Raw genomic sequence first — 13,572 nt, forward strand, 5'->3', positions numbered from 1 at the left:
GCGAGACCATAAATGCCACACATTTCTAGTGGGTCAAAAGTGATGGTTGAGGAGATTTTATTTTTATTTTTTATTGTTGAATATTGTTTAAACATTCCAGTGTATTTTTCTGCAGTTCCAGGGATCTATTGTATTAAAATGAATAGAGACCAAGGTAAAATGGAAAGGTGCGTGCCAGTGTTCTGAAAACAGGAAGTTAGTTATTGTAGCTCGGCCCGCTTCTCTACACGGTCAGTGTTTGGACCAAATGCTGAAAAAACTGATGAGGAGGCAGCAAAAATAAAACTCACGGCTGAGCGTCCATGAAGAAGCCAGAAAACAGAAGAAAATCCACATTTACTTGGAACCGGGACTGAAGGCTAGACACAAGGAACAAAGACAACTGAAACAAGGAAAACACACACAGCCTAGATACTTAAGGAGAGGAGGTTGATAACGAGGGACAGGTGACAGCAGGGCTGATTAGGAACAGGTGAAAACAATCAGGGAGGAGCAGACAATCACAAGGACAGGAAAACACACAAAAGCAGGAAGTATAGCCGCAACGAAAGAGAAGGATCAAAATAAAACAGGAAACACAAAACATGAATTAAAAACACGAAACAAGATTTTAAAAAGGAAAACCCAGAAAACTTTAACAGGTATGTTTCAGGAAAAGCAACACAGGAAACATGCAATAGATCATGTGTAAAATAGACCAAAAAGCAATATTACAATTTAAAAATTGGTATTGTAAACCGACCGTAAACATATATGAAGAATATGATCCGGGGGGACTCGAGGAACTAACAGGGGCCACCAAAGATGATCCCTGCAGGCACAACATGACCAAACATCTTATAAAAAGAAAATAAGGCTCTGCACAAAGCCAAGCTGTCGGTCTGTAGACGTGAGGACAAAGATTATTGTTCCTCATACCAAAAGGCTCATGTGTCGATTGCAGGAATCCCGCAGATTTAAAGAAAAACGATTTCACTTAAAATAATGTTGAAATACGGAAAATGTCTACATTCTGGATTCAAGATTAGTTGCAAATAAATAGAGGGCATATTTATTTGATCATCCATCAGCTCAACCCTCACGCCACCCTATTTTAGTGCCAGCTGTCTTCTTTGTGCTGTTTACACTACACGACTCCTTTTGTGGCGCAGAAATGGATTCCCTTTTAAAGACGGCATGCTCTTTTGAGGAAATTTGAGGAGATGTAGGTGAGGGTGAGGAGGTTTTGTTCGCAGGTGAGAAAGGAGGTTTTTCGCAGCCACTGAGTCGTATTGATTGAAAAAAAAAAACTTTACAAACCTCCCTGCACACATCTTGTCATCATTTGAGGCACTAAAAGTCTTACTTGCTGCACTTTGAACAACCTGCCTGAGGAGATAGGGCTCACAGGATCAGTATCTCTTTTAAAGCACTTCTTAAAACACATTTTTAAAGACCGGCTTTTATGTGATGTCGTCACTTTTCTATTTTATTTTTATTTGTTGATTTTACTAAATTATTTTACTAAGATATTTTATTTATGTTATTTTATTTATTTCTCACTGAGCTTTCTGTTATTGTTATTATTGCCCTGCTTTTGCTTCTTTGTCTGTTTTTAAAGGTGCTATATGAATAAAGTTAATACTATTATTATTTAAGCACTATGAAGACATAGCTGTTGGATGTGGATGCCATCTTATTCCAGCCTTCACACAAAGAACATGTGTAGCTGCTCCTTGTTGAGTGGCGATGCTATCTGATCAATGATGGCCTGCGCTCGTCATTGATCTGTCTAGATGAGGCTCTGGGACTCGGCCCGTTCTGTTCAGACCCACAGAGGCCTGCCGGGTCACACAGGTCACCGCCACAGTTTGGACTGATACCGCCAGAGGTTAATATGCAGCGGGTAAACATGAACATGCGACACCAGGAGAGATAAGGCATGTCGCTGCTCGATGATTATTCTGAAAAATCAATTGGGAAAGCAGAGTTGGAGGCTATTCTGACCGGCGCTAGATACGATTTTAATTATATTTCAAAGCATTTATTATTTAATTACTGCAGTCTGCCAGAATTTAGATTTCTATGCCAAGTGATCAAGTGAGTGATTTTGTCTTCTAGATCAATAACCAAGAGGATATGTTTACAGAAGTAATCCTCTGCCCTGGCTTATAATTTCATCCTCATGCAGAGCATAAATTCTCACTTCGCCTCTTCCAGGGTGAGTAACTAACTCCCATTTCAGCCGTGTACCCCTACAAATGAATCCCCAAATGGCCAAATTACGGCCAGTGGTGAATTGTTCAAAATAAACTAGAATACTGTATGTACGTTGCACATCTTAGTTCACACTCTAGATGTTGTCTAAATTTACTGAAATTATCCCGATCTTAACCTCTTGCTACAGAAACCATTTTCTGCCATTTTTTGCCATTGTTTGCCCCGTTACTCCTTATATTCTGATTCTGATTCTGATATTTTTCTGTATATGGCCCACAATTAAAAAAAGGTTTGGCCACCCCTGTGTTAATCTAATGGCAATTCAACATGTTGGTCTCATGTCTGAATAAGCACTATGGTCACTTTTACATTCAACGTATATAGTGAAGAAGGAGCTGAGCCGAAAGGCAAAGCTCTCGATTTACCAGTCCATCTAACGCTCCGGGCCTCATATGGCCATGAGGTTTGGGTAGTGACCGAAAGATTGAGATCAGCCCCGGATAAGAGGAAGACACTGGATGGATGGATGAAATTATACATGACACAGAATACTCAGGATGAGCTAAAGAAAGCCGAGAGTTGATCAATCACATGTGACAGACGGGGGACAGTGACTCTCATGGTTGAGGGCAGGATCTTGTGGTGAGTGGCTTCTGTTGGCAGTGAGCTTGTACCTGTGTCACATGACACAGCCTGACATCCGCTGAACCTTACTTACTTGTAAATATTTGTATGATTCCATGCATGTTCCTGATCCTCTGACACAGAAACCATCCACCATCAATTTACTGTAATTACGGGCAGGCCTCTGGTGGGCCACCTCTCCCAGCCTGGTGACCGATCCCCATCCATCCTGCCAAAATGGCAGCTTTATAGCCCCCTTCCAGGACCGTCCTCGGTCGGCCAATGGGATGGGGCAAGCCTCTGCCTGAACAAGGAGCAAACAAAGGGATACATCTGCTTGATGAATTAAGACGTTGCCCAAGGGTTGTCGGTTGTGGTCTTGGTCAGTACACTCATTAATTAAATCATTATCCAGCAGTCATTCATGCTGCTCCGGGTCCGTCTCTCTAGTCAGGATATGACTAATTACTGTGCTGATAACAGTGTTTAAAAGCTGTGGTTGTAAATACAGTTGTTACCGATTACAAGTCTTACTATGTTGATGATGCAAGATCGAGTCTGAACGGATGAACTGGATTACAAAATGATGCACGCGCTCATGACAGACCACAGTATTTTGTTTACTTGCAATTCTTTGACTTTTTTAGCCGTATTACCGGAGTGGCTGTTGGGACGGCAATGCCTCAGATACAGATTAAAATATCTCAACAACTATCGCATGGACTGCCATGATGTGCAGATTGTCATGGTCCCAAGAGGATGAATTCTACTGACTTTGCTTTCGGCGTTGGAAGTAGGGTGCTGACGGTGCTGCAGCCCCCCTTGCTCAATTGCGGATAGTATAATTATTAAATTGTTTCATTTAAACCTCTTGATTCTTGACATTTTAATCACGCAAAACACCTCTCAAATCGAAGGACATTTCTGTTCTGAACAACTATTCAATCAACAACGTCAAAAAGACAACTGTCAGAACAATATTACAAGAGACCCACTGCTGAAGTTGGTGTTATTGTGTAGCCTTAGCTCTTTATCATTATCCTGATCACACACTCGCATAAGAGAGTGAGGCTGTGCAAACATCCAAGAACATGTGTTTTTATTGGTTGACTGGAATCGTTGCAGTATAGGCTGGATGTTATGCTGTATGACAAATGACGACACCAGCACCAATATCAGCACCCTTTAGAGTGATACTGATGCCAATAGGGTACTTCATTTGATACCCATAATGTGAATCTCGTTGGCGTGGAAGCGTAATGCCCACCCTCCGGTTCCACCTCAGGTAAACAGTGTTAGCTCTGTCAGCACTGTTGCCATTGATAGTGCTGTTCACACCGCATGGTACAAAACAGATCGATTGCAGGTATCGTTTGACTGGAGAAGTTTCAATACTACCTGGTATTGTTATTTCGGTCGATACTCGATTCCCAGTAAACAGTGAGTCAAAGTATAGGTGCAGATAGTTTCTCAGAAAAACACATTATTACAGTACACATCAACACACGTCACATGTTTTTTGTTCAATCTATATGTACTGTACATATACATATGTGGACCACCTCAGAGGGCTGTTGTTTTTCTCCATCACTTGTACCACTGTGCCCGATGTTATGTTGTATTTGTACTTTATTTTCCACTAATAACTCGTGGCGTAACAGAATGAGAGCGGTACACGATTATGTTGTTTCCGCTGTGTGTTTCACTAGATTATTGACTGTTCCTAGAGCTGCAGAAAGCATATGCCATAAAGCTCTTTATCATGAGTGGACCTGGATGTAGAACATGTATGAGTCACAAAATGACTTTAATGATAATGGTACAAACAATTCTGGCCATTCTGGGAAGTTTTTCTAAGTGTGTGTGTTTGTGAGTGAGTGATTGATGAATTTTTACCAGATGAATCATCTTGAATTCACTTGCCGAAATGAGTTTGACTGTGTGTTGTTGTCCTGCACGGGTTTTCTGGGAGGTTTTGTGTCTTCTCTCAATAATAACATAAAACTGCTAAAAACATGACAATAGATCGCAATCTATGTAATTTAGACATTTCAGTTTACTTTGTCATCTCTTAGCAGCAATACTGAAGCGTCGTCTGCCTCGGGGTGAACTGTAGTGCATGAGATGAATAGAGGGGGGTTATGGCTGTGTATTGTGGATAAAGTGGCACTTTACTCTCATTTTTTCAATTAGGATAATGGAGAGTGGCTTTTTATAAACATGGATATGAGCTGGAGACGTGGCTGCTTGGAGGGAGGGAGGGGGAGGGAGGGGGAGACAGAGCGAGAGAGGGACAAACAAAGAGAAAAACTTCTAAAATCTTTTTTCTTTTCTTTTTTCTTCATGTTTAACTTGCATTTTGTTTTTAGATACAAATTTTAGAAAAAAATCCCTCATCTATCTTATTTTGAAAAATGGTTGATTTGGACGTTAACACGGTCACTAATGGTTGATTTTATTTTCTATAAAATAATAATATCAGCACATTCAGCAGGAGAGCAGTTGGACTCCCCAATCATTTTATCCTTTAATTTGAGCTTTATATATATATATATATATATATATATACACACAGTATATATATATTTTTCTTTTGAATATCAAGCAGATCAAATTGGATATAAACTTCAGACATAAAAAGACAGGTGTAATTAACACTTTTAGCACACATTTTGTGTGTAATTTAACAATATCTTGTTTAGTTTTTTTCTTACCTAAAAGGAAGTCTCTCTGCTTATTTGTGCTTTCTCACATTCTTTCTTGCCAGAAGCTTTTATGTAACTCTAAGCATCACACAAGAATCTCGACCAGCGTCTTCTTGAAGCAGGAAACCTCATTTTTGGGCGCACAGGGACATAAAATCGGGGTAAAAATAATTTCAAATGAGTCTTGTTTTAATAAATGAAGTTGTCTTCAGGGAGAGGGAGAATAAGTGAAGACAGAAAACACCGTGATGCTGATATAACAGGTACAGCTCAGAGTGTGCGGTGTGCATTTTGCTGACATGACATTACAGGATGTTTCTGGGTTTTTGGGATTCAGAAAGCACATGCTGTACACTCATTGAGTACTCTTTTACTATCCGTCTATCTGCCTGCCAGGTCTACTGCTCTTGATCTGTTATGGAGACTATTTCTTAATGCCGCGGTGAGAATGAAACCATTGACAGTCAGGGCTGACTGCTGTAGAGCCACAGCCAACGTGAAGTCCTCCAAATTAAACTACAGAATACGTCGTTAATAACTGCTCTGCTGAACGACACATGAGACCGTTTTCTGAGCTGAAGCCCCGATTAGAAGGATGACAGCATTTTAATAAATAGATGTTTTATGATGCAAGTGTGACAACAAAAGATTGGGTCAAAATAGTTTGAAAAAAAACATGTTGAACTGTCCAACCAGCCCGACCTCTTCCTTCTGTGGACCTTTATTAGTCAGACTATTTCCTCCCATCGTCACAATTCCTACGCTCACTTCAATAATCACTTCAACTTCGATAATGATGTAATTAGAGAGTCAGTCAAACCTCTAAATGAATGAAAACAATGTAGAAAACATGACTGAAATATGGCGTTTTTCTGGTTTCTTGTATTCATTTCAGGTAATATACACATCCGTTTTGGTCTGCCGCCATTTTTCGTCTCTCCTTTGGACGTTTAAGTCGCATGCATAATGTTCATCATTATTTATTCGCAAAGACTGTTACATTGCTTTGTCACATTTTGTCTCTACCAAAACACCAACTTTTCCACCTCAGCCAATCAATAGACATTCTCCTTTTATTATTATCTGCTCAGGTTATTTATGTGCAAACTAAAAATATACAAGAGACAGGAAGATGGAAACACGGTAATTATGAACTGTAATGCTGTGCGGGAAGAGAAAGTTTGACTGGACAACAAATAGCAACAACAAATAGATCTGTGAGTCTTGAAAATGGCCACTTGGGTTGTCTTAGGGTAAAAAAAATAAATAAAAAGAGTCTCCATGAGGCCTTTTTTGAGAAGAGAAACGGAGAAAGCAGGAGGAAGACACATTAAGACACGACCAAATAAAAGACGTTCAGTAGCAACAGAGACAGAATGATAGAAGAGGACAGAGGGACAGAGTTGTCATTCATTAGCTCCTGAGCTAACTGCTGCAGGTCTCGCCCACCAGCTCCCAACACAGCTCCTCGGGTTTCTGCTCATCTGCATGAGCCTCTCGAAGGCCTCTGGTGTCCACAGCCCGGCTGCTAATGAGAGGCTGAGACGGGCCGATCCGGTTACACACACACATGTAACTTCTTCAACCCATTGATTCTGGGTTTACCCCTGTGATCCACACACACACACACACACACACACACACACACACACACACACACACACACACACACACACACACACACCGGACAATAAGGGCTGGAATAAGCTTTCATACAATAGTTTAGAACATATTAAGGCACTCATCAGTGTATGCACTCACGCACACACACTCAGGGCTAAATGCGAGTGGCTCATCCAAAAACAAATCCACAATAACACACACGCACACGCGCACGCACACACACACCCCCACACAGGTCTGGGCTTTACTGGCTGTGTGTTGATGATCCAGCCACAGATATGGGGGAAGGGTTGGGTAATAAAAAAAGAAATAACAAAAACGAGAGGAGAAGTGATAAAGAATTTGAGACGGCTACACCCAACACCGTTGTTTTGCTTGGCGGTGTATCGATCAGGCAGGAGAGGATTTTGTCTGACGAGGGGCTGTGATGTCCAGATCTGCAGATAAAGACAGTGTAGTATGTGCTGGCTTACACAGAGTCCCCTCTCTGTATCTTGTTCCATCAGCTTGTACTGAACGGCACCTCGTCTGATATGAGACCGAGGACATGTGCTGCCGTAGCTCTCCTTGGATAAACATATGGCGTTGACATGACGCCGGGCTCAGTCTCAGTGATTTTGGGTTTCTTCGGGTTTATGAAATCTGAAATCTCACTGCTGGTGTCTGATGGAGCTCGGTTATGCTCAAACCAAAAGAAAATAAACAAATGCATCTATTTAATATGGGTTAATTGTGTATTTTTTACTGCTTTGGCGTTCTCTTGTTTTGAGGTTTACATTAGCACTAATTTAGCTGCATTAATGTGAAATGTATCACTATTTTTTATTAGCAATAGTAGTAGAGGAAACTATTTCTCGTGCACAGGTTTAAAGGTCTTTTAAACTCTCTGGATGAAATGAAAGAAATGCAAACGTAGAGAAATGGCCACGGATTTAGAAAAAAAGTTTTGCTGTTGACTACTTTTATTGGTTCACAAGCTTGTCGAGGGTCTCTTCAGCAGATAAATGGACCCCAAGTGGCTTGTTCACTACATGTACCATTACTTTGCTGCATTTGTGGAACATTTCCAATGACAGAAAGACATAGTGGTTTGAAAGCCTGTGGATGCTAAAAATCCCTGTAGCGTGAACTGGTCAGGTTGAAGTGTGGCTGCTACTTACAGTAATGCAACAAAAAGGCCACGCTACATTACCGTTAAATAGCACTGTAAACTGACTAACGACGTATTTTTCGACGGAAAGGAACAGGGTGATACAAAAACATATGACTGGTCGACACTTCACTGCGTCATTGTAGCTCTGAAAAAAGAAAGTTGAGACTAGCTCAACTTTTAAGAAATTACGTTAAAAGAAATGCATTATGTGAATCCTTGAGCCCTAATAAAAATGTAGAAACGTTTTTTTTTAAACATTTGAAACCCGCATTGTTTACACCATTTATTCTTCTTCTCTACGTTTGCTGCAGCGCTTCTGCAGTTTCAGGCACTAATAACTTCATTACCTATTAAGAATAATATTTAAAAGGATCTGTATTCAACATTTTGATCATTAATATAGTAATATGTAAAGATATAGTGGAGTCACTCTCCCTCTGTGTGCGTCGTTTCCGAGCTCTTCCTTGCTTTGTTGACGTGCTTTTAGCTCATGTAAATGCTGAGCTAAGCGGAGCGCCCACTCTCCGGTTCCCCCCTGAAGTAAACACTGTTCTGTCAGCATTTCCCGCCGTGGTTTGCGCTGTTAGCGCTGATAGCGCTGTTAGCTATGCGCTGCCCTTTTTGTTTCTTGCACCTTTAATTGCTGAAAGTGCATGCAATAAAAGCCCAGTTACGTGATTCAACACACAAATGTAATCTCTATCCCCATTTTCATAGGATGAAGTATGAAAAGAGTATTTTTGTATTTCACTAAAGTAAATCTTATTGGTTTAGAATGAGAGGCACTTCAGCCCTGGTGAAACGAGGAGGTTATAGACAGAATAGCAACGCTGGAGTATTCTTGTGATAAAAGAAATATTTTACAAAAGAACACAAGAGGACAAAAGATCTTCTTCAAGATACAAGTATACATTATTTATCAGGGCTACAGGCTTTTCAATGCTACAATGATTAAAAAAAACAAACTTTAAAGACATTTAAAGGTCATTACTTGGACTAGGGTACTCATGAGTTTTTAGAAATAACAACTTCAACCTCCTGTTGATCCAACCAAGGCTTCCACTTCCCTGAAGAGAGCAGAGAGGACAGGCTTTTAAAACAAGGGAAATGTGAAAGGATTTTATAGATAGAGTTACTCCAATGAGTTAGTTTTACTCTTCCATGAAGTTGGGGGACTCGCAGGAAGTAGATTTGAATTACAGGATTAGCAAAAGCAGCAGCAGAGGTTGAAACACGCTGCCTTTCAGTCCCAAGTATGGTTTTAACTCCGAAAGCACAGGAGCCCCGACATCGTCAGGGTCAGTTATTTCATGACCTTCATTAGCAGATGAAGTTACCCAATTGTCACAGCATTCTAGACGTTCACATTTGCATTTTTTGTGAGTAATGTATTCAACAGTTTTCAAAAGGCACTTGAAGTGCTCAGAAAATGGACATTTGAACATCTGCAATTCCATAACAAAAAAAAAGGATTTTTATTTCTAAATCTCTTTGTTTTTCTTTGATATCCGTTGTTGTGGGTGTTTTTGAAAAAAAAGTTGAAAATATCAACACACGTAGCATAAGCCATCATATCAGTGTTCTGGACACGAGTCGATGTACAGCGAGTAAATGGCAGCCAGAGGCAACACAACTGACATACAAACATGGCAGCTACGTGCATTTACCACTTAATGTGTAAAAGCCTTTCCTTGTACTTGGTCCAAAAGAGCTTTTACTCACCCGCTCATTCTCTTGTTACGCTCTCTCTCTGTGTGTGTGTGTGTGTGTGTGTGTGTGTGTGTGTGTGTGTCCCACTCTCTCTCTCTCTCGCTTTCTCTTTCTCGCTCTCTGTCTGATGCTGCATTAATATGAAATTGATTGATTATTGTTTAAGCGTCTGACCGAAGTGCAGCCTCTCTCATACTCTTCCTCTCTACATGCGTCCCCCCCCCCATCATGTACAGTAGACATCTTCCATGCAAACTAACAGAAAGGTTTTTGAAAACCTGTTTTCGAGGTTTGTTATGGTGATAAGGATGAAAGACAATTTGTTGATAACTTTCACAACACATTCTGGAGGCGTTCCAAACAATAAAAGCATAATCGATCTTTTCTTTTATATCAAGTCTTTTATAATGTAGTTGTCAAAAGAGTGAAATGTTACTTTGAATACCTCATCCAAAAAGGGACTCATTTATATGTCCTGCCAAACAAGTTACATTTATGTTTTTACTTTAGACTAAAAAGGAAAAGTTGAAGTTTAACTACTATACAGTATTTTGGTTAAAAAGCGTGAACACAAATGTCAACGTCATGGTGGCCCTAGAAGAAAAATCATGAGAATACTTCATCTGGGGACCATGAATGTCTTTACTAAATGTTGTGCTAATCCATCGAAAAGATGTTGAGATATTCAGGCTGGTGTCTTCCAGCTATAATACCTCAGAGGAAAGAAATTAAACGAGAAGTCAACGTTGATGTTTGTCACGTATCTTGCGTACTTCCGCTACAGCACTAATTTAACCCAAACGATGATCTATTCCGGAACCAAACTTAGTCGTGTTGTTGCTTGAACCTAACTGAGTTTCCTGTGAAGACGGAAGTTCATTTTGAAAAGACCGTACGCATGTATGATTAAAAATGGACATGTGGCTTTTGTAGGACAACGCACGAAAAACGAGGAGTAACTTCTCATAAGATATCATACAAAAAGTTGTATCGGAATACATTGAGATATTTCAGAGGATATGTGGAAACCTTGACCTGCAGGTGGCGCGAATTTCGGTGCAAAATTTGTATTGCAATACATACAGTAGTTTTTGAAATATTTTAAATGACATTGAAATATTATTTAAACAGGTGGGAACTGTAGTTTTTAGATTATTTTCAACTGCGGATTAATAGCCATTTGGTGTCCAGTGAGCATTTACAGCTGCAGGACGGTGTATGTGGGATTGACTGACAGTGCCCATGTTCATGATAATGAGGGAACATGTCACCCAGTGCAATGATGCGGCTCACTGATGTGTTTTTAATAGTTTTTGGACAACAATGGAGCTCTATGGTACGGAGGAAAAACTCTCTCTTCATGGGATTTGTTGCCTTATCATTTCATCTCATCGTATGGATTGATAGATTTCATGTACTTGCATGTTTGCGTGTGTGTGTGTGTGTGTGTGTTCCAGACAGATATCGAGAGGAAGTGAGGGACACATGGTGGAGATATGGCTGGTAACATGGTCAAGTCTATAACACAGGATGCAACAGCGGCTGTGTCTGTTCCCTGTGAGTCCTAACCACTGCATTTATCTTTGGCGAGATTGGTTCAAAAGCCAAGTGTCGCAATTAACCCCTTCTCTGACCATCAATCAACATAAGGCATTAAAACAGTAATCTAATTAAATACCCAGATAGACATGAGGCCATTATTATCTGTCAAATGTCCACTATACCACCAAATGATGGGGGGGTTGAAAATTGTGATATGGCGCTTGAGAAATTATACCGTCTGTAAATGAATTGTGCGGATTTGAAATAATAATAAGGACGGACAGAAATGAGCATGATTTGGTAAACAAGTCGCGTTTGAATAGTCTGCCTCTCTTGGAAATCAGGAGACAGAAGACACTCAAAAACAACAACATAAGAGGTAAAATATCAGCCATAGAATGAAAAGACAGAACATTTTAGTTTACCGTTATTCATCATCATGAATAGACTAACAAGGACCTCTGCAGGAACGCTGTTTGATGATGCGTGTGGTCGCTAACTGCAAATTACCTGATTGGTTATTGTTTTATCAGGACGTATTGTGTGTCCCACCTAACTGGAGATGTATGATGGAGAGACTCCTTATAGCAAATGATTTGTGCTGCAGGTTTCAAAAGTTTCAAGAATATAAATGGATTTAATTGAGAAAAACATTTTATCTTTCAGCTCTCATTCGTATGCAAAGTAGGCGACAACGCTGTGAATAAATAAGAAATAGACTAGAGCAAATAAACCGATTTTAGCAGGTATTTACATTTTACAGGATATACTGAGGGTGTGTGGAATGTCTGCTGTTGACGCTCCACATCAAGCATATATCACAAGTGTACAGCTGTCATCTGTTCACAGAGAAATATATGATAATTACACCTCCCAGCTAATGCTTCCCTTTTTCATCTTTTAACTGGTCTGATTGAGCTCTCAAAACACTTTTCCTGCAAAGAAGCGTCCTGTCCCTTCACAGTTTTTGCTGAGCTAAGACCAAGAAAAAAAAAAAGGGGGCGTAAAAGGAAGCGTAATTAAGGCAGCAGATAATCCTGACGACGGCAGCAGAAATGGCTATTCAGCTTATATGGCCAGTAATTGTGGTCGGGACACTATGACCTTAATCATGTGCAGAGTGACTGAGAGGAATGGAGGAGGGGCACAGTATCTGTCCCATGGGAAGAAACCGTCTCTGCTCATGTAAAGAACATATAGCGAGCTATAATGTTAGTAGTTACAGGATTAGAGGCACTGTCAGTGATGTAGACCTGCTCGCATGGTTTCTCTTTACGTAAGAGTTCACATAACCCTATGATGTGGAAGGTGGTTAGGAAATAATGTTCCAATTTACATTTTGTCATCCTGACATGCCAGCCCAGACCAGCACTCATGTCAAAGTGCTTTGGATTAGCCAGCCTATTTTCTTATTAAACTAGTTTCTAAATAAGCGAGATTCATCCAGATATTTTATTTCTGAAGCCTTCCCCGTCACCCGTTCACTCGTACCCTCAGCGGCCGGACTGAAAGATGAGAAAACACAAAAGTTAACAACCCTTCCTTCCTGGAAGTCGTATTTTGCCACATCCATCATTTCTGGTCGTCAAGCTTTAAAACATTGACATAAAACTGTCAACGGCATCAAAGCGTCTGGTTGTTGCACCTTCAGTCAGAATCGATATTCAGCAGCCGACTCAAGTTCCACAGAATTCCGTCAGGATCACGACTGTTTCAGTGCAACAGGTGTTTCAGTTTAACGAGTGATCGTGTTAATTAGTGACTTAGCCGAATGCGTACTGGTTGGTGTAGATCATAAAACACAGATGAGTATGTATTTAAAATTGATCGAAGGCTTTCACACCTACACGTTCTGTTCGTGTTTTCAACAGCTGCCGTTACGAGCAACCAAGACGCATTTGACTGAGAGTCACCAGTTAACACGGAATTAATCTCTTTATTTGTCGATTGGCAGGTTCTAGCGGTCCCTCGAGGGTCTTCAGGTGTTGATATTGGTGCTTCTCTACCTCACACACA

Source organism: Pholis gunnellus, assembly GCF_910591455.1.
Source record: "Pholis gunnellus genome assembly, chromosome: 8".
NCBI classification, from domain to species: domain Eukaryota; kingdom Metazoa; phylum Chordata; class Actinopteri; order Perciformes; family Pholidae; genus Pholis; species Pholis gunnellus.